Here is a 22029-nt window from a genome sequence, read left to right on the forward strand (position 1 = left end):
TGCACAACACCCAGTGCTCCATGCAGAACGTGCCCTCCTCAATACCCACCACCAGGCCAACCCATCCTCCCACCCCCCTCCCCTCTAGAACCCTCAGTTTGTTTTTCAGAGTCCATCATCTCTCATGGTTCGTCCACCCCTCCGATTTCCCCCGCTTCATTCCTCCCCTCCCGCTACCTTCTTCTTCTTCTTTTTTTTTTCTTAACATATCTTGCATTATTTGTCTCAGAGGTACAGATCTGAGATTCAACAGTCCTGCACAATTCACAGCGCTTAACAGAGCACATACCCTCCCAAGTGGAGTTTACCAATTTTTTATAAGCTTTCCGAAGAACAAATTTGTTGATTCTGTCAATTATAGCCCTATTTTCTTTTTTTGCTAATTTCTGCTTTTATCTACTTTCTCTTTCATTTTGCTTTCTTTGGATTAAATTTGCTGTTCTCTTTCAACAGTCTTGCTCCAAACATTTGAGTCTGCCATATAAATATTCTAAAACTTATAAAGCTCAAATTGCTATTGATTAAAATATAATATACTGTCTAGACAAAATATATACCCTTAAGATGCCAATATTTTAGAATATTTGTAAAGCCATGGCCATTATATAACTGAAATTTAGCAAAATATGAAGGTGCCTAAATTTAATTATCATTGTACATGTTTGGGCATTCTGTTTTGGAATGACAGTGTTTGGATAGATATAATATAAAATCATGCCTATATAATAATTATATTTTTCAAGAACAAATATTTTTATTCTTTTCAGCAAATTATTAATTATATTAGTATAACTTAAAATTTTACAAATTCATTTTCTATTGACAAATTTAACCTTTTTTCTTGAAATATAGTCTTCAGATGGTTTTAAATTAACCTCAATTTGGAGAAATTTTATTCCACTGAGACTACAGCAACTGGAAATGTCAATTGTCAAATTTAACCAAGAATTATACATACCAGGTTCAAGTATTACAATGGAGCTGTGTTTGATAGATTATTACCTCAAAAACATTACAAAATATTTAATTTCACAAGGTAAATTATTATCACAAATGTTGCAATTTGTCCTTTCTCTTTAAATACTCTCTAGATCCACATAGTAATATAAAGAATCAGTATTCTCTTCCTCATATCATATGCAAACATAAACTCAAAATGAATCATAGACCTCAAGAGCTAAAAATATAAAACACTTAAAAAATACATAGCAGCAAATCTTTGTAACCTTGAGTTAGGCAAAAACTTCTTAATTATGGCACCAAAAGCACAAGTAATAATGAAATATAAATAAATTGAGCTTCATCAAAATTAAAAACATTTGTGCTTCAAAGGACACCATTGAGAAAGTGAAAAAACAACCACATAACAGGAGAAAATATTTTCAAATCATCTATGTGGCATGGGACTAATATCTAGAATATGTAAAGAACTATATGACTCAATAATAAAAAGATAATTCAATTTTAAAAACAGACAAAGGATCTGAATAGACATTTCTTCAAAGAAGATACACAATGGACATAAGCACATGAAAAGATTCTCAACATCGTTAACATTAAAGAATGCAAATAAAAACTACAACGAGATACTACATTATACCTACCAGGATGGCTATAATCAAAAAGGCAATAATAGCAATTGTTGGCAAGGATAAGGAGAAACTGGAACTTTCATACACTGTTGGTGGGAATGTAAAATAGTATATCCACTTTGGAAAAAGTTCAGCAGTTCTTCAAAAGGTTAAACACAGACTTACCACATCACCCAGCAATTCTATTCCTAAGCATATACCCAAGAGAAATGAAAGCATATGTCCATGCAAAAACTTGTCCATTAATGTTCAAAGCAGCATTATTCAAAATAGCCAAAAAATGGAAACAACCCAAAATGCTCATCAACTTATGAATGGATAAGTAAAATTTGATATATCCATGTAAAAGAATACTATTTAGCAATAAAAATAAAGCACTAGTACATGCTACAACATGGATAAACCTTAAAAACATTTTGTTAAGTACAAGAATCAGTACCCAGCTTTATGTATGTTTAATCTACAATATGGGGGGGGGGAGTGTCTTCCTTAGGCTCTATGCTTTGAGGATTCTTGTGGTCCTCCTTGTCTCATAAATCTATTGAAGGCTTGGCTCAATGTCTCAACCACTCAGCTACTTTTTTCAACCCAGAAGCAGCAGAGGTCTCTATGGAGTTTCCCTCTTTTCCAAAACATTGGCTTCTTAATTTATCATAGCCTTGTTATAATCCCAATGGTTGTAAATCAGATTTTTTTCTACTTTTATCCAGATTTTCAGAACAGTTGTTGAACTGTTGAATAGTTATTGAAATCCTCTCTTCTGATAATACCTTAAAAAAAGATTAATTTAATCATTTGTTGTCATGTCATTCCCATGCTTTAATAACTTTTTTGTTGTCCCTAGGATTACTTTATGAGTTTTTGAGTAGTTTACAGTCCCAAGACTGTTTGTCCCCTGCTCCTGACCAAGACCATTACAGATGTTCTCCCAGAAAGGACAGTAATCCTGTTTGCACAGTGTTTCGCAGAGTTTGGGGGTCGGGGATGATAGTAAATCACTGATGGTACCCATTCAGGATGATAAACACATGCAGCAATTATTTACTCATTTATTGCTTTTTGATCATGCATTAAATTTCATTCTTTCTTATGGTATCAGAGCTCCAATTTCTTTTGGAAGAATAACCTCTCTCCTTCTATTAGTCAGGGTTCTCCAGAGAAGCAGAACCATTTATACGTATAAAGAGATTTATGATAAGGTATTGGCTTGCATAATTATGGAGGCTAAAGTCCCACAATCTGCCCTCTGCAAGCTGGAGACCCAGCAAAGCCAGTGATGTAGTTCGAAGGCCTGAGAGCTGCAGAGCCAGAGATGTAGATTCTAGTCTGAGTCTGAAGATCTAAGAACCAGGAGCACTGACAGCAGGAGAAGATAAATGTCCTGGCCCAAACAATTGGGCAAAAGGAAATTCAACCTTCCTCAGTCTTTTGTTCTATTCAGACCCTCACCAGATTGGATAATGCCCACCCACATTGAAGAAGGCCATCTGGTTTATGCAATCCACCAATTCAAATGCTAATCTCTTTCAGAAACATCCTCACAGATACCACAGAAATAATCTTTAACTAGATATCTGAACATCTCATAGAACAGTCAAGTTGACACACAAAATTAACTGTCACATTCCCATTGCATATATTCTTGTGGAATTGTTGCTCAACTTCATTGCCCTCTGTATTATAGGAATGGAAACATTCTCTAAGCCAATTAAGCTTCCTGCTCTGAATCTTTCAGCCTTGACCAGAGAGATACAAATTGTGTATGTGGAGTGGTGGACAGTGGAGCTGATTCAGAAACAACTTTCCAGTGATGAGTTCACATCATCTAATTCATGTTCTCCTAATACTGGTTTTTGTTGCTTGCAATAAAAACAAAACAAAACAAAACAAAAACACACAGTAACAATAGTATTTATTCATAAAATAAGAATATGATTCAACTTATAATTTTCCTTTAAAATAATCACATCAAAAAGAAATAATCAGTTTGGGTGCCTGGGTGGCTCAGTCGGTTGAGTGTCAACTCTTGGTTTCGGCTGAGGTCAGGATCTCATGGGACTGAGGGACTGAGCCCCGCATCGGGCTCCCTGCTCAGCAGAGAGTCTGCTTGGAGATTCTCTCCCTCTGCGCCTCCCCCTACTCTCTCTTAAATAAATAAATAAATATTTTAAAAAGAGAGAATCAGTTTAATAATGACTTAACTTTAAAACTCCTGTAACACATATTGATCTCCCTTTTTAGCACTAACAAAAAGGTGCAGCTTCAAGCTTAGAATTTACGGCAAACAAAGCACACTGCTAGAATTTAATGAAATTGTTTAAATTTTACATTTCTTTCTATATATATAAGGTGTTATTGGTTTTCTGTTTATGATATGTGACATAAAATTGTTTTTAAAAACATAACTTAAAAATAATAATTTAAAAATTGAACAGTTGAAGGTTGATATGAAAAAAATCAAGAACATGTTTTTGAAAATGACTGGTTTGGGAAACACAGACCAACTGAAGGAATCTGGTCAGTGGTCAGGTCCGTGGTTAGTCTAACCCACTCTTCATCATTCCCCCACAATCGAATCTTCCTTCTTTTTTAAATTCCCCTTCAAAAAAGTCTCAACTTATTTATTAAAGCTTGTTCCCTACTTTCTTAAATTTCTTTCCTGATCATCTTCTTTGGAGTTCTCAGATTGACTTAGTCTAAGTTTTAAATAATCAAGGCTGACTTTGTACATGACAGTAGATTCTGCTATGGCTGGTTAAAACAGCAGACACTCCAGAAGCCATCATAAAAGGAAAGCCGCCTTTTTTATTTTTTTTATTATGTTATGTTAATCACCATACATTACATCATTAGTTTTTGATGCAGTGTTCCATGATTCATTGTTTGCATATAACACCCAGTGCTCCATTCAGTACGTGCCCTCTTTAATACCCATCACCAGGCTAGCCCATCCCCCTCACCCCCCTCCCCTCTAGAACTCTCAGTTTGTTTCTCAGAGTCCATAGTCTCTCATGGTTCGTCTCCCAAAAGGAAAGCCTTCTAAGGCAGTTTATTTTTAATGTATACATTAGAGAAAAAAATGATTTCAAATGATTTTATGTGCACAAGGCCACCCTTCCAAGCCAGATGAATCCCATCATCCACAAATAGCTTAGCTACATCCCAGCCACTGTGCGATTCTCAAGCTCATTTCAAGACAGGCACTAGGCTTTGATTGCACAGAAACTTTTAAGATACAAGTGACTGCAGACTCTATCTTTCCTAGTTACATAAAGCTCTTCTGAAGGTGGCTGTTCTTTACATCCCTGTATACAATTTCTCTACATTCCTTCCACTCTCCCTACATTTTTGCTGTTTTTGTTGGCTCTTAACTTCTTTATAGTCCTTCTGTTTTTCATTTGTGGTGATAAAATCAATAATTAGACTACTATGTGAGTCCAAATAACGTTCTTTTTTTTATTATTATTATCATTGAGGATAAAACCAATGCTTTGTTTTCATTTCTCTTCTTCAGCAGTCTTTAACAGCATTTCATCAGTGAAATTTTTTCAGAATATTCAATACTTATAACACTGCCAATCTCATTTCCAAAGTTGGGGCTTTTCATGTGGGCTGTGCTTGGCACCTCACTCTGCCTGATTTGGGTTTTATTTAATCACTTTGGCTTCAACAGACATTGGGAGGCAAGAAAACCAGCAATCAGCCTGCCATGAATTTGCCATGGGACCACATGCTGTTGCAGAAACAACCATCTAAATCTGCTTTGGAAAGACAAATTCACAGCAGGCAGATTACGCAGCCTGAACCCCATGCACTAGCCAGGCTCCAGGGAAAGGGGAGCCTGAAGTAGAACACAGAATGAAGAATATACACTCTTCCTGAGATACCCGTTTCACAAGAGCAGGATTTACAGCACTTCAATAGATAAGGAAAGGAAGGCAGTGTGACAAAGTAAAAATAGCATTGGGCTAGAAGTTATGAAGACTGGGTTTGAGACCATGCTCTGCCACTGAATACTTGTGTGGTTTGGGTAAATCATGCAACTCCCAAGCCTCAGTTTCCTTTTCTGAAAATGGGAATAATAACCATTGCCATGAGTAATTTAGCACAGTCATGAAGGTCAAATATAAAACTATTTATGATAATTGCCTTGTATAATATAAAATTTTATATGAACATAAAATGGCCAAATTAATCATTATCTCAAAGTTAATAATATTAATAATAGCAATAATAACAAATACTTTGCCCCTAAGTTGGGCAAATAGCTATTAATATTTAAGCTGGATTAGCATAAAAATAAATGTAAATGGCATCTAAATCTTAGAGGAACACATGCGCTTTCATTTTCAAATAGGATTTCTTCATGATGGATCATTATTAAAGAGTTTCTGAGAGTAAAAAAAAATAATAATAATCCATGGGGGAAATCGAAGTGGAATAAGCTGATTTTAACATGAAAAATGGCTATTTTTATGTATGGTTACAAAGACTCTCCTTTTCTAGATGCTCACTGCATGTTCCTCTTCCCAGAGAGATCCATTTACTTTCTGCATTTTAATAATACTGCTGCTTTCTGAACAGTTTTATGATACTGAGAAGTTGAAGTACAAAATCAATAGAGATATTTATGAAATCCAGACATGGCTACTAATAAAATGAGAGAATAAACAAGCAAACTTAACAGGAAATATACTATTCCCAAAAGTTCCTGAACAGTCAGCCCATTTGGCAGGTAGAAACAGAACCAGACAATAAAAACAAACAAACAAAAAACAACAAAACAAAACAAAAACCCAAAACCGTGTTTATAGAATAGCTTCACTAGAAAGTTTTGAAATAGTCATCAGATGAACCACCACAATGTACTACCAATTTTTTAAGTTATTTAAAAATTAAGTTGATGTTAAAGTAAGTTATTACAACATGGTGTGGTGTGTGTGTGTGTGTGTGTGTGTGTGATGGTCCTGCTGCATCATTAGTGAGGCATAAATTTTTGTTTTGTTTTTTTATCTCAGTCATAGTGACAATATGGTCTGGCTTATCTATAACACCAGACAAAAATCAAAAGAGTGGATCTTCAAAAACATGTGATTATTCAATTAGTAGTATTTGCTTCAACCTACTTTGATAAAAATATGGTTATACCATCTTTCTTTGGTTAGTGACTGATTGAAAACCATACAGTCAAACTTTCTGTATCCTATGTTTTACAAATATCCCTTGTAAACAGGATTTGGCTTTAAGAAAAAAAAAAAAATCTAGCCTGGTAATCTTTGTCTTATACATGGAGTATTTAATCCATTTATATTTAATGTAATTATTGATAAATTTCCAGCTTTTTTTAACTTTACATTTTGAAATAATTATAGACTCACAGGAAGTTGTGAGGATAGTACAGAAAGGATCCCTGTACCCTTTATTCAGTTTATATCTTATGTAATTATAGTATAATATTTAAACCAAGAATTTGACATGATTACAATGTGTGTGCATGGTACGTAATTTTATTATATATGTGGTTTGTGCAACCACAACTGCAATCAAAACAGAACTATTCCATCACCACAAAGATTTCTCTCATGCTACCCCTTTATAGTCACAGCCACCCTTCACCCCACTAGACTAGCCCTAACCCATGGTAACCACTAATCTGTTTTCTATCTTTATAACTTTGTAATCTTGAGAATGTTATATAAGTGGAACCATACAGTAAGTAACCTGAGACTTTTTTCCCCAGTAAGCATAATGCCTTTGATCTATGTAAATTGTTGCATGTATTAATAGTTTCTGGCTTTTTACAGCTGAGCAGTATTCCATGGTATGGATGTACCACAGTTTGTTTAACCATTCACCCATTGAAAGACATTTTGGTTGTTTCCAATTACAAACAAAACTGCTATGAAAAATCAAGTATAGATTTTTGTGTGGAAACATATTTTCATTTCTCTGGGATAAATGCCTGGCAATGCAACTGATACTAGGTACGGTAAGTATATGTTTAATTTTTTTAAATTGCCAAATGATGTTCCAGAGTGACTGTACCATATTACATTACTATGTATGAGAGATTCCGTGTCTCTACATACTTGCCAGCATTTGGTATTGTCACTTTTTATTTTAGCAATTCTAATAGGTATGCAGTAATTTGGTCCTAATTTGATTTCCCTAATGGCCAGTCATGCTGAACATCTTTTCATGTGCTTATTTGCCATTCATATATCCTCTTTGATGAAATGTTTCTTCATAGCTCTTGCCTGTTTTCTAATTGGGAGTGTTTTACTGTTGAGTTTTGAGAGTTCTTCTATATTCTAGATATGAACTCTTTGTAAGATATTATAGTTTGTAAATATTTTCTCCTGATCCATAGCCTGTCTTTTGATCCTCTTCACATGGTTTTCTGCACAGCAGAAGTTTTTAATTGTGATGGAATGTTATTTATCAATATTTTTTCTTTACGGATCTTGCTTTTGGTGTCATGTCTAAAAACTCTTTACCAAGCCCTAAGTCCTCAAGATCTTATTCTATGTCATCTTCTATCAGCTTTATAGTTTTATATTTTACATTTAAATCTATGATCAATTTTTAGTTAATTTTTGCATGAGGTTTAGGTTCTTTTTTTATGGAGTGGGATATGGATATCCAATTAGCCAGCACCATTTGTTAACAAAGATTATCTTTCACCCATTGAATTGCTTTTGACCTTTGTCAAGAATCAGTTGGCAGTACTGGTGTGGAGCTTTTTCTGGGTTTGTTATTCTATCCCATTGATAAAAATGTCCATTCCTCTGTCAATACCACAGTCTTTATTATAGCTATATAATAAGTTTTTAAATCAGATAGAATGACTCCCTCACATTCTTTTTCAAAATTGTTTTAGCTATCCAACTTTACATTTCCATGTAAAATTTAAATCTACTATATTACTCTTTTCTTTTACTACTTATCTCACTTGTTCTATGTCTTTGTTTTGTTTTGTTTATTTAGTTATTTATTTGCTTCTTTATTTTTTTCTTTTGGGATTATTTTCTATTACTTTAACACCTGTCCTCTTACTTGGAAGTTATGTTTTTTGTTTTTTTCTTTACTCATTTTTCAGTCCTTCCCTAGAGACTTGTAAAAAATTATATTGATTGTTATTTTCCCAACTTCTGCACCATTTTTTACTTCTTTACTCATTTTTCAGTCCTTCCCTAGAGACTTGTAAAAAATTATATTGATTGTTATTTTCCCAACTTCTGCACCATTTTTATAATTTAATTCTCTCTATATGACATAAAATTTTACTATTTTATATAGATAATACTAATTTAGTAATTATATAATAATTTAATTATTTAGCCTTCTTTTTTCTCTTGGAAGCATCTCTGAGCTTCCACATGGAGTCATTTTTCTTCTGCTTAAACATTGCAAACTACTATTGTTTTCATTGTGGATCTGCTGGTGAAGAAACATCTGTTGTTTTTTGTTTGATTGAAAATGTTTTTACTTCACCTTCATTTTCTAAGCATTTTTCCACAAGATACTTATTTATTGGTTGGTTGTTGTTTTTTTTTTTTCAATTAGCTATCATGATTTGGAGTATATGATTCCTCTTGGCTACCACGGTTTCTGTTAAGAAATCAGCTCTCAGCCTTATTGTTGATTCTTTACATTTACTTTGTCTTTTCATGACCAACAACAGTCCTATCCACAGATGATTTTTAAAATTTTTCTTTGCCTTTTTTATTTGATAATCTTACTTTTATATAAGTAGTAGATATGCTTTTTAAAAAATTTATGCTGCATAAGATTTTGAGGCTATTTTATGTACCTTTCATCAGTTTACAAATGTTCTTGGCTATTCTCTTTTCAAATATTGCTCTTGCCCTGTATTCTCTCTCCTTTTCTTTTGGGGTCTCAATATGTTCCACTTTCTCATTGTGTCTTCTCTTTTTATTTCTTAGAGAGTGAGCGAGAGAGAGCACAAGCTGGGGGAGAGGCAGAGGGATAGAGAGAAGCACACTCCCTGATGAGCAGGAAGCCTGATGTGGGGCTTGATCCCAGAACCCTGGGATCATGGCCTGAGCCGAAGGCAGACACTTAGCCAACTGAGCCACCCAGATGCCCCTCATTGTGTCTTCTCTTATGCTCTTTTCTGTATATTCCATTCCTTTAGTCTCTCCATACTTCATTCTATATATCATCTTCTAATCCATATTTCATTTTGCCAATTCTTCCTTTAGTTCTATCTAATATGCAACTAAACCCATCCACTGAGTTCTTAATTTGGGTTACTGTAGTATTAAATTTAGAAGTTCAGTATGGTTAGATTTTACAGTTTCTATTTTTTTGTGCCAGAATTCTCACTTTTGTCTCTTTTCTCTTTGAACAATACAAAGAATAGTTATTTTAAAGGCCCATGTCTGAAACACCAGTATCTGAAACCCTGATTACCTATTTCAATTGTCTGGTGTTTCCATTCATTTCTATTCATGTTATCTTGTCTTCTCATGTATATGGATTTTTAAAAATTAAGTGCCAGACATTTTATTTGTAATATTGTTTGTAGAAATAAATTGAGGACTGGGATGGGATACTCCATCAGGAAGTACTTTTGTTAATTTCTATCAGGTGCCTACAAGAACCTGCAATCTGGGATAACCTCAATTGGTTAAGGGATTAGGAGGATCCTAAAATGAGCTGCAGTTTCTATGAGAACCTGTTTACTTTCAGTTTACCTTTCTCCTAGGGTGCAGCCCTTTGGGGTTCCAAATCTCAGGAAAGCAAGGTCCACCAGGATCTCCCCCTTGACTGAACTTGGGAGTCTTAGTTCTCTTAGCCCTTTAAATCTGTTAAATGTACTGTTCAGTTGCTCACCTGCCCATCTGAACCAACAGAAGTGGCCATAAACCCTGGTCTCTATTCTCCATTTGCTCTTGTTTTCCCCTTTTTTTAACCCCTAAACCCAGTAGGCTTATTGTCTTATCTACTTCACCCCTAGAACTTCTATGGTGCTGACGTTTCTCTCTCTTCAGCAATTATAATTCACACTCTCCTCTCTCTTTATGCTGCTTATAGATGTTAAGGGGGAGCTCAACTTCTCTTACCTTATATTTCTATGAGGGGTTTTCTGCTCTTTCCCTTGGCCTTTCTCCTCATTCCTTTCCCATACTTCCCTAGGAGAGGATAAGTCAATGTGATGTGTTTGGGGGAAGCCTCTTGAGGGCTGTGCTTGCTTACATGGAGATAGCTGCGTATACAGAGAGGGCATCATGTTCTACTCTCAGTCATGTGGGCTATCTCCAACCCTGTAAGTGGGATGCCTGAAGTTTTGAATGCCAAATCAAATCCATTTTGAAGAGTAAAGAAAGATATTAGATATCCATATTAAATTATATTCTCTGATGCAGCTTTTACTCATAATAAAACTATTATTTCAGTCTCTCTTTGTTTGGCCTTTGTCTTATTTTTCAATAGGTTCCAAGCTCAGGAAAGAAAAAAAGGAGTATTATTTGTTGATTCACTAAAAGTCTCCAAATAGCCAAAAACGTCTCATTATAATTCATTCTATGGTAGAAGCTCTTCATCCTAATCTTCACCAGTGCCATCACCCCGGGGTTATGCCTGTAGCTTGAAACAATAATACTGATATATCCAACTACATGCTTTTTTCTTCTACTTGCCATATTCCATTTACAGCCTAGGATTAATGACATGCTTTGAGTCACAGTAAACTAAAAATAATGAATGTGAAAGAATTTTCCCAATGACACAGAGAAATAGCATCATGGAATGGTACAAAAGCAAATGAACAAGATGTACATTCTGCCCATAGCTATAATATCAAAGTTTATCTTCTCTAAGCAAAGTAACCAAATTATTAACTATATTTTACTTTTTCATAGTATGTAGGTTTTTAAAATAAAATATAACAAAGCCATCAATTGACATCTGATTTCATCTAAGCCAAAGGAAATATTTCCCTAACTCTGCTTGGATAAAAGGGTCTGAATACTACGAACAATAGTTCAGACCTGGTCCCTAAACCCACAAACTACATTTACATACGCATAACCAGAGATAAAGCTCCTTTTTATCTTAAAATGTTTCCATGAGCCATGAGCTTTAATTTTCCTTTTTTTTTTTTTTTCCTGAGAACTTCTGCTTATTTGCAACTATTTCTGGGCCACAATAGCACTCCAATAGAGTGTTTTGGCAACAGCCTCTGTTGTGGTCAGCAACTCCTGCAGCTGGGATTTCTTGAAAGAAGTGAGTAGCATTTGCCTTATAGTGCTAAAACAACAAAACAAGCAAAACGTTCATGGGAATCAGACAGTCACAAAGCTTAACTCCTCTCTCTCCTTCCTTCCCCTCCTTCATGTGATCAAGGAGGTCAAAGCCACTGGTGCACATTTTAGCAAGTATGTCATTCACAGTGGGGCTAATACATGGATACAATCCTAACCACCAAGCCCTGAAACAGATCGTGGGAAACTTCCTGACTACAGTGATTGTGGGACTAATAACCTGGGTGTCACAAGTTGGAGGACATGTCATAGCTTAAGACTGTATCCCCCTGAAGTAGACACATTCCTCAGGGTGGCTATGCTCATGTATATGCATTTGGTGGGGAGTGGTTCAGGTACATAATTTGTCCAAAGACAATAAGGCCACAGATTAAATAAACATAAATATCTAGCTCTGCCTTAACTATAGCCAACAAAACAGAGCAAAACCAAACAACAACAAAAAAAAACCACACAATTTTTTCCTGGCTAAGCAGTAATTCAGAATAAGCCAGAGGTGATAAGACTTACAAGGTAAAAGTCACAGCAAGCATTTAAAAGGTGGGAGTCATGTCTGGCTAATCCAACTTGAACAAAGCCACTATAAGAAATCAAAGTATGGGGCGCCTGGGTGGCTCAGTTGGTGAAGTGTCTGCCTTCGGCTCAGGTAATAATCCCAGGGCCCTGGGATCGAGTCCCACATCGGGCTCCCTGCTCAGTAGAGAGTCTGCTTCTCCCTCTCCCTCTCTCTCTCTGCCCCTCCCCTGCTTGTGCTCTCTCTCTCTCTGGAATAAATAAATAAATAAAATCTTTTTAAAGAAAGAAATAAACATAAATATCTGGAAAATGCTGTGATATTTTCAAAAAATGCAATTGTGGAAATGTAGACCACTGATTAAAATTTAACCTAATACCCCAAAATGTTCTATCTTCTACTAATGCTCGAACAAAATAACCAAAGAAACTTCTCTGAGTCACTGTAACTTTAAATAAATATCTTGTTGAAATCATAGATTTGGAAACAGCCTATGAAAAATATCCTGTGGAGTCCTGTAGACAACTTTCACTGAAGCCTGAAAAACAAGCCATAAGTTTTTTGTTTCTTTTAAAAAATACTAATCTTTTATTAATGATATTTTTATGTGAGCCTAAAAAACTTTCTCTCAGTATCAATCCCCTCCTGCAAACATCTGCCTTCACTTTGAGGAAGCAGGGATATTACCACTCCCTGGGGTCCCCAGTGAGGGTCAAAAACTTCCATTTTTGATGACCAATAGTTTTCAAAACCAACATTAGGCAAAAGGGCATTTCTCAGAAGGAAAACATGCTGTTAGCTCTGACAAAGGCCTGTCTGTGAGGTCGCCTCCTGTTTGAATTGCCCCATAGCAAGACAGATGCTAGAAAGGGAAGTTTGAGAATCATCCTAATCCAGATCCACTTTTGGTTACTTCCTCTGCTTGCTTCCAACACAGCTGCACAGAATAAAACAAAAAGAGGAAATGGGGACACCCAGACTGAATATTATTGCCTTCAGCAAAAACTTTTAGAAAACCCTCTCAGGAACCCCTGACATCACAGATATGTGTCATCTTCCTTACAGAACTTTGCTTCACAAGAAGGATTTATGCAATTTCTTAATGCAGACAATTAATGCCAAAACAAACCTAGGGTGCAAGGCAGTAACTTAGGAAGAAGGCAATACTCAGGCAGTCTTTACAGAAATGAAAATGTTAATTAACTCAACCAACTTTCCTTTTAACCAACCAAATAAATAATGGCACAACATGGAGAATCTGTTTCACAGAAAGAGACACAGCAAAACTTGACTGAATCTCAGGGGCTTGTTTTAATTCCACCTCTGTAAGGGTGATCTTCCTAAACTTACTTCATTACTCTGAATCTTAGCATCCCCATAAAGAAAAGAGAGTTAGATTGATGATACTTATTGTTTCTGGACATCTGAGTCTGATGTTCCATGAAAACATAAAAGTAATATATCGAGATGTAACTCATTATTCTACTGAAGCCCAACTAATACTCCCTCTTTCTCCAGTAATAACCTCAGTTTAGGACGCCACCAACTGTCTTGTTTCTATAGCTAGAAATCTGTTAGTCATCCTCTCCTCTTCCATTTTTCATAATATAGTTCACTATCTTTTCATTACATATTTTTATGTTTTGAAAACCTAGTCCTATCAGTTTAATACATGAATCTTTTGCTGAACCATCCATTTTTATCAATCTTCTCAGGCAGGTCCTTAGCTCAGATTTGCCCTCTCTTATTGGAGCTTTTGCCAGAGTCTCCTAGCTGCTCATCGAGCACTATGTTGCATTGTGTTGCATTCCCCTACAATCTAGCTTTTTCAAAGCCACCTGAGTTTCTTCTTAAAAGGTGCATACCATAAATGTCTCTCCTACATACAATCCTTCAATCATTCCCCACTGGACACAGAATAAAATTAAGCTGCTTAGCACATTACGCAGGGTTCTTCAGTGCCATTTCCCAAAAATACTCCACCCACCCTGCAAAAACTCCTGATTTTCAATATTCTCCTGAGTGCTTTGGTCTGTATATACAGCATCCTAAAGCCCTTGTTGATATAAATCTCTCTCTCAAGACTCAGCTTAAGCATTGCCCCTCATGTTCCTACTGCTACTTCGCTTTTGCTCTGTAGAGTTCATTCCTAGTATTTGCTTCTAAGAGGAGAAAGTTTAGCAGTGCAAAGAGACTTAAATGTTAGACATTCCTTTTTCTCTCTCCACATGAACAAAATTAAATTCCATTCAAGAAGAAGAGGAAGTAGAAAAAGAACACACCATCCAGAAACAATGATGAGCTGACAATCACAATCCTTTAACTTGGGCTTGTTCAAAGACTTCATCTTCACGAGTATATTCAAAGGTATATTTAGTTTATTGCCTATTATCAAGAAATAAATATTGTAACTTCATAATTGAACATCACTATGAATATGACAGCACTCAGACAATCATGCATTGAGGCCTAGAAAAATTAGTATAATTCATAAGTTCCCAGTGCTGAGGAAAAGAAAGCACACTGTTGAAACTGTCCCTGGGGTGTTACAGTTATGGTTGTTAATTAGTTTCAGGGAGTCAATAAGGAACATTCCTGCAATCTAGGAATGACAGGAAGGCTACCTCTAAGAGTCAAGAGAGAATGGTGCACAGATTGCTATAAGACCATGGGAGAGGCACTTAACTTTTTTGGGCCTCAGCTTTCTGACCTGACAATGTGGGGACACAATGAGTAATGTCACAGTGGCTTCTCCTCCAGTCTGTAGGAAGATCTGCAGCAGTGGTTCCAAGACCAACTGTGTACTTGTATAAGATAGAGGTAAGGAAGGTTGGCCAGTACTACTCGTTGTCTGGTTTGCCTAGGACACTCCTGGCTTATGCAGGTTGTCTTAAGATAATTATTTTTTAAAATGACTCCTGAGAGGGGCGCTTGGGTGGCTCAGTTGATTAAGCATCCAACTCTTGTTTTTGCCTCAGACCATGATCTCAGGGTCATGGGATCGAGTCCCAAATCAGACTCCGTGCTCAGCGGGGAGTCTGCTTGAGAATGTCTCCCTCCCCACTTCTCTCTGCCCCTCCCCCAACCTCTCTTTCTCTGTCTCTCTGTCTCTCTGTCTCTCTCCCTAAATAAAATAAATAAAATCTTTAATAAAGATGTCTCCTTAGAGTTTTGAAAATGTCCCATTCTGGATGATAAATTTTATCAAAATTATAGTATGATTTTGAAATTTTTTCCCTGAAAATCTTTAGGAATTATGTACTTGTCTGGCTTTTGCTAAATTACTGATGATGGAGAAGAGTAGGACTTCAAAGTCAGACTAAAAGCTTTTTCTCCTTTTAACTCTCCTTAAAAACATGCTTCTTTTTTATGATTCTCAATCTTTTAGCATAAAGTCAAAGATTCATATACTCTTGTAAAATAGTTTTCAGGTGTTATTTACTTTGGTTTAAGTTTACAGATTCCAGTGGGACCTTCTCTTTTTTCAAAGAATATTATTCTTATTGCACTCCCCCCACTGACAGCTTCCTTGCTGAGGGAATTCAGCAAAATATATACATCATTTTACCATCTGCAGGGTTGATAGCACTTAATTAGGAAAGCCAGGAGTATCAGACGACATTTTCAAAGCAGCACTTCAGGTAAGAGACCCCCTTCCCTCCTCTGCTGTGACTAATAGCTCTGCGAACATTTTATGTTCAATTGCATCACAGAATTTCCCCTAGAGAATATGGAATTCAAATCGGATGAACAGATGCTCGCAAATTAAGGTACTCTATATACCTATAGCAATCATGAAGTGGTAGGTGGAGACAGGATAAAGGAAAAATCAAATTTCGAAACCACTTTTGTTTCTTGCCTCTCTTTTCCCTCTCTCTTCTCATCTTCATGGACCTCTTCCCTTTCCCTCTGCTACCTACCCATCACTGTATTATTTTTCCTGCAACCTCTTAGTTGCCATAGATAGATAGTCAGTGAGGGTCATGTGTTTTCAAATGCCAAGCTAATCTCCTTTTCTCTTCCTCTCTTTATAGTCCTGAAACTTGCTCTGAGTAGTTTGAGAAACAGAGATTGTAAATACTAAACTTTACTTTTTTAGGCTATGGCTCAGCAAGCAGAGAAATTTGCTTTATCCTGAACAGAAGTGCTTTTGTAACAATGCTGGTCCCCAGTTCCTTCCCCCTTGGATGGTTTCCCTCCAGATCATAGACTTTGACCCAGGTTTGTTAGATGAAGATCACTCAGGCTCATCTTCACCCAAACTCTAGGTCCCAACCATTGTTTCCCAATCTCTACCCCAAAGTATGCCCCCTCTGTTCCCACAACCCACCAAACATCTAATTTTCCCTAGAAAATAGGAAATAAGAAAGCTATCCATACTAATGTGTCTGATAAGGACATGCATTATATCTTGTTTTTTAACCTGATATAAAAAAAATTAAACCCTTCCCTTCATGGGAGATAGCCCTTCTTAACTGAGAAATATTGCAAAGATCTCAAGGGACATTACCTTTGAGGATTGTCTTTGTCTTTCTATATAGCAGAGTAGGTATCAGTGGCTCATGAAAAACAGCCACAGTTCACCAATAAACACTTTAATGAATGCTTTTTTTGGCACACTTTATTCCCTTCCATCCCCCTTTCCCAGTTGAATTTTAAAATGTATATTTGCTTTTACAAAACAATAATTATTTGTAATCTTTATTGTGAAGCCTATAGAGTACAAACCCACATGGTTGCCTGTCCTCTATCATTCTTCACATCACATTATTTTATTCGTTAAACGATGCTTTAAAATGCCCTAGATTTATTTTTTCTAGGCCAGTTACAACAGCTCTGCATTTGTCTCATGAGAGCCATTCCTCATCTGCCTTATCTGTTTTCAAGAACCTCGATAGTAGACTTGGCTGTGTGGCCAGATGAGGTAAAGTCATTCACGCTCATCTTGTCAAACTTGTCATAACCCTGAGATTTCACATAATGGAATGTCCCCCCATGCATTCTTAGCAATGCCACACAACAGGGGATTTTAGAATTCAATATGCAATATCATATTCTCTAAATTGAGTGGTTGTTTCAACAAAATTTCCAGCATTGTAAAATTGTGGAATATAAAAATAAACAAAGGAAGAAAATAGTGTCTCACATCACTTAGTCTATCCCAAGGTGGAAGATTTATAGCAAAAGGAAAGAAAATCTTTTCTACCCAAGGTAGGGAGTTGGGGTCAGGAGGGTGTGAGACAGTATAAAAGACACATTTCCTCTAGCCATCCAGAAAACACCTTTGTTTACCATTGTAGTGTTGCCAAGGCAACACCGGCTACTTATGACATCACACTGAGATGGCTATCACAAGCACCATAGCACTGTTGTTTAAATGTTATAGTGAATCTTGTCCCTCCTCTGTCTTTCCTACTCCCTAAGGAAAAAGCAAAATGATCACCGGTAGCCAAAGATGGTAATAAAAGAGGGAAACTAGATTGTATCCTATATTCAGCTTCACTTGGATCTTTCCCATTTTATTTTTAGACCAATAGTGACAAATCAATTGTGCTTTTGGGTTAACAGTTGCAGTATACACATCTAGCTCTAACCTCCTCACCTGCCATCTCTTTCCCAAAAATTTCAAAAGAGAACAGTAGATTTTGTTGTCAGTGGAAGAAGAAAAGAAAACATCCCAAACTTTTTCCTGGATCACCTCAGGTCTTTCTGGAATACCCTTGTACACAGCTGTGTTAACATGGACTTGTTTATTTCTTTACATTTCTATCTGGTCTCGATCCCTTGTGACCACAAAATCACAAGTGTAACAGAATGTCACCCTCCCTTTATAACTGTCCTCTCCCAGCTTCCATACAATGCTCTTGAAAAAACCTTTCTACCCACGACCCTATGTAAGAAGGACTTAAGTCCCCAGTCAGGAAGAAGTGCATGGATGTAATAATGCCTAAGAGTGTGCACATAGGGATGTGGGCAGGATGTGAAGTGGTGAGAAAATGCCCCTGAGCTGAAGTGTAAGCTTCTGCAAAAGGAAGAAGTTAGAAGCTTGCTGCATATACCCTTTAACACTTTTAGACTGTTTTGAAATTTCTGGCAGATTTTCAAGTAGGAAAATGCTTATGTCCCTTCTTGGCTCTCTGAAGAAAAATTAATCTATGTGCTAGAAGGACTACAGCAGGCTTGAGAACAAGCGGGCACACTGATAAACTGCAGTCTACTCTGGGTGAGGAGAAAGGAAGGCGGAGCAGTAAGGTGGGCTCCTGTGCGTGCACGACAAACCTTGCATGACAGTGGGGAGATCTTGGAGATTCACACGGAGCCTCAGCACAGGTCCAGGGAAGGGGACCCTGCAAAAAAAAAAAGTGAAGCAGAATGGTTTATAGTGTGAGAGAAAGCTTTGGGAGAGGAACAAAGTTGCCATGACAGGCATTTGAAAGATAAAGTATTACTTCTGTGAGACACATGGTGTTTTAGTAAAGAATCAGGCAAAATGGGCAATAAATTTACAGTGATGAGGGGTCAACACCTCAGTGGTAGCACCTGACCCTATGATTCCTTACAGCACAAAGGGAGCTGGATGCGGGGCTTCTCTTTGTTCTATAAACCCTTCCACAAGTTACATATACAGCACTCTCTTCGTTGGGTTCCCCCTTGATGGCCTGGACGCACTGGAGGCACCTACTGCCCTCCTGTTGTCCACACAATTCACACCATTGTCAGATCTACCATCATGCCATTCCTGGAGAGAATCCTGCTTCTAATCTTCACTGCCTCTCCTCCAAGGTCTCCAAGGTCTCAACCCCATGGAATATAGTTCTCTACTCTTTAAGGTGATAGGGAGAGCAGGGTAATTACAGGCCCATATCTGGAGTAACTGTGATGATTTTTACCACTCGGTTCACGAAGTAGATTGCTATTTACCAAACCTGCTCAAATTGCTAACCTTGCATCGAGTACACAGCATTCAAGGCCTCAGAAGAATATATGGGAGAATGCTACTTGGAAATTATTGACCAAAGGGCAAAAATCCAGAAACATAGCTCCTACCTTCTCCCAGGTAGGAATAAAACTTTTCAAGTAGTGGGGCACCTGGGTGGCCCAGATGGTTAAGCGTCTGCCTTTGGCTCAGGTTATGATCCCAGGGTCCTCGGATCAAGTCCCACATTGGGCTCCTGGCTCAGCAGGGAGCCTGCTTCTCCCTCTGCCTCTCCCCCTCCTCATGCTTTCTCTCTCTCTGTACCTCTGTGTCTCAAATGAATAAGTAAAATCTTAAAAAAAAAAAAACAACTTTTCAAGTAGTCTACCATATGTGGGCATAAAAGTGGTATCTGTAACTCATATAAATATTTTTTATTTTATATATTGCAAATTTTAAGATGTGACACATTTCTCTTAAATGGAAAATGAGAATGGATATATTCTTGTTATTTCAAGTTCATGGATTTTGGAAAGGCAGAGAAAATAAACTCTATATGATAAAAAAGGAAGTTATGATTTTTAAAAAGATCAATGTCAGTTCCTATTTTTGTAAACTTTTGCTTTCTGCAGAAAGAGAAAAAAATGTTAGTAACTTTGAATAAAAGTGCCTCATTGAAAATTATGTTTTCAATAAGGAATAGATTATAAGTTAATAACCACATGAAATTAAAGCTAAACAGTTTCCATAAGGAAAAATTGGTGACTTACTGATAACTTTAAGAGAGAAACTAAAAATTTTATTTTTTTCTTAGTTGTATTTTAAGTTTATATTTTACTTGCTCATTATTACTCATGTAAGAGATTGTTAAATTAAGTTTCTTTAATTTTGTTCCAAACAGCTAATTTTTAAAAAGATTTTATTGTATTTATTTAACACGGGGAGAGGGGAGAGAACAAGTAGGGGGAGCAGCAGGTAGAGGGAGAGGCAGACTCCCCACTGAGCAGGGAGCCCGACGTGGGGCTCGATTCCAGGACCCTGAGAACATGACCTGAGCTGAAGGCAGCTGCTTAACCAACTGAGCCACCCAGGTGCCCTCAAACAATTAATTTTTAAAATTCAAATGTGGGACTTTGTATTTTCCTATTAAATTGCACTTTAGGGAAATGCCACATTATTGATTTTAACCTGATGTCATGAATGCTGAGAATTTTTTTGCCGTGTTTACCTGATGACTCTCAGATTTTTATTTCTTCTCTGAAAGAGGACTAATCAACTCTTCAGGAAAGAATAAATTAATAGAGGAAGCTTACTAATCCCGGATGAAGAGAATAGGTTGATTGGCAAAGGATAAAAAGGGTCTACCTTGTAACTCCAAGGATTCTTTTGCATAAACTTTTTTTAGTTTGATGTACAAGGAACTCCCATTATACCTATTACCCAGATTCTACAATTGTTTCTGTTTTTCCCCATTTGATTTATTCTGTAGGTCTATTTGTATATCTATATATACATTTTTTTTCTGAAACCATTTGACAATAATTTGGAGACCATGTGTTCTTTTACCCCTAAAAATTTTAGGGTATGCTGCCCAAGAGCAAGAACATTCTCTCACATAACCCCTGCATAGTTCCCACAGTCAGAAAACTTAACATTGATACCAGAATGTTGTGAACTGAATGTTTGTGTCTCCCTTTCCCAAATTTATATGTTGAAGCCCTAACTCCCCAATGTGAACATATTTGGAGATGGGGCCCTTGGGAGGTAATTAGGGACAGATAAGGTCATGAGAGTGGGGTCCTAGCCTGACGGGACTAGTGGCCTTTAAGAAGAGACACCAGCAAGACTTTTCTCTACCTTCCTCCCCTATGTTGTGCACAAATGAGATTATGTGAGCACATAGTGAGAATGTAGCTGTCTATGACAGAAATGGAGAGTTCTTGCCAGAAACTGACCATGATGGCACCCTAATCTTGGACTCCCAGGTTCTAGAATTGTGGGAAAATAAATTTCTGTTGTTTAAGCTACCAGTCTATGGTATTTTGTTATGACAGCCCAAGCAGACTAAGATACTAATCCCTGGTCTATATTCAAAATTTGTCAATTGTTCCAATAATGTCTTACATGGCTATTTCATTTTCCTCAGTTCAGGATCCAACCTAGGATCATACATTATATTTAGCTGTCATGTTGCTTTAATCTTTACCTGGAATCTTTCCTCTGACTCTTTGACTTTCATGACCTTGACATTTTTGAAGAGTACAGACCAATTACTTCATAGAATGTCTGATGTTTTCTCATGGTTAAATTCAAGTTATTTGTTCTGGCATGGAAGTGATGGCTCATCTTTCTCTGCACCATATCTGGAGGTATTTGATACCAGTGGTTCCAGTGTTGATGATGTTTACTTTGGTATCCACCAGGTTTCTCCAGTGAAAAGTAGCTATTTGTCTCTCTGTAATTAATACAGAATTTGTTTAGAGATACTTGTCTATGTGAATATCCGGGTTCTTCAAAATTTTACTCACCAGGTTTAGCATACATTGATGATTTTCTAAGTCTATCATCCCTTCTACATTTTTTGATTATAATTCTGCTGTAAAGAAGAGTGGCTTTCTCTTCTCTCTCCATTTGTCTGGTTTTTAAAATTTAAATAAGAATAGACTCATGAATTCTTACCTTACATAATAGGTTGCAATTATTACTATTGTTATTGTT

At 36.7% G+C, this 22029-nt stretch overlaps 1 protein-coding gene across 2 annotated transcripts in view; it reads right to left on the bottom strand.

Moving 5' to 3' along the window:
• Positions 1–22029, bottom strand: part of LOC145720554 (uncharacterized) — a 342661-nt gene that overhangs the window by 116229 nt on the left and 204403 nt on the right. Inside the window, exon 5 of one of the 2 annotated variants that reach the window (XM_081814462.1) lies at positions 18675–18742. The gene's annotated coding sequence lies outside the window, so the exon portion shown is untranslated. Of the gene's footprint in view, positions 1–18674; positions 18743–21696; positions 21767–22029 lie in introns of those variants that run through there. The other variant, XM_081814463.1, reaches the window with a different exon arrangement.

This window comes from Leptonychotes weddellii, chromosome 3 (assembly GCF_054177405.1).
Source record: "Leptonychotes weddellii isolate Sample4059 chromosome 3, ASM5417740v2, whole genome shotgun sequence".
Classification (NCBI taxonomy): Eukaryota; Metazoa; Chordata; class Mammalia; order Carnivora; family Phocidae; genus Leptonychotes; species Leptonychotes weddellii.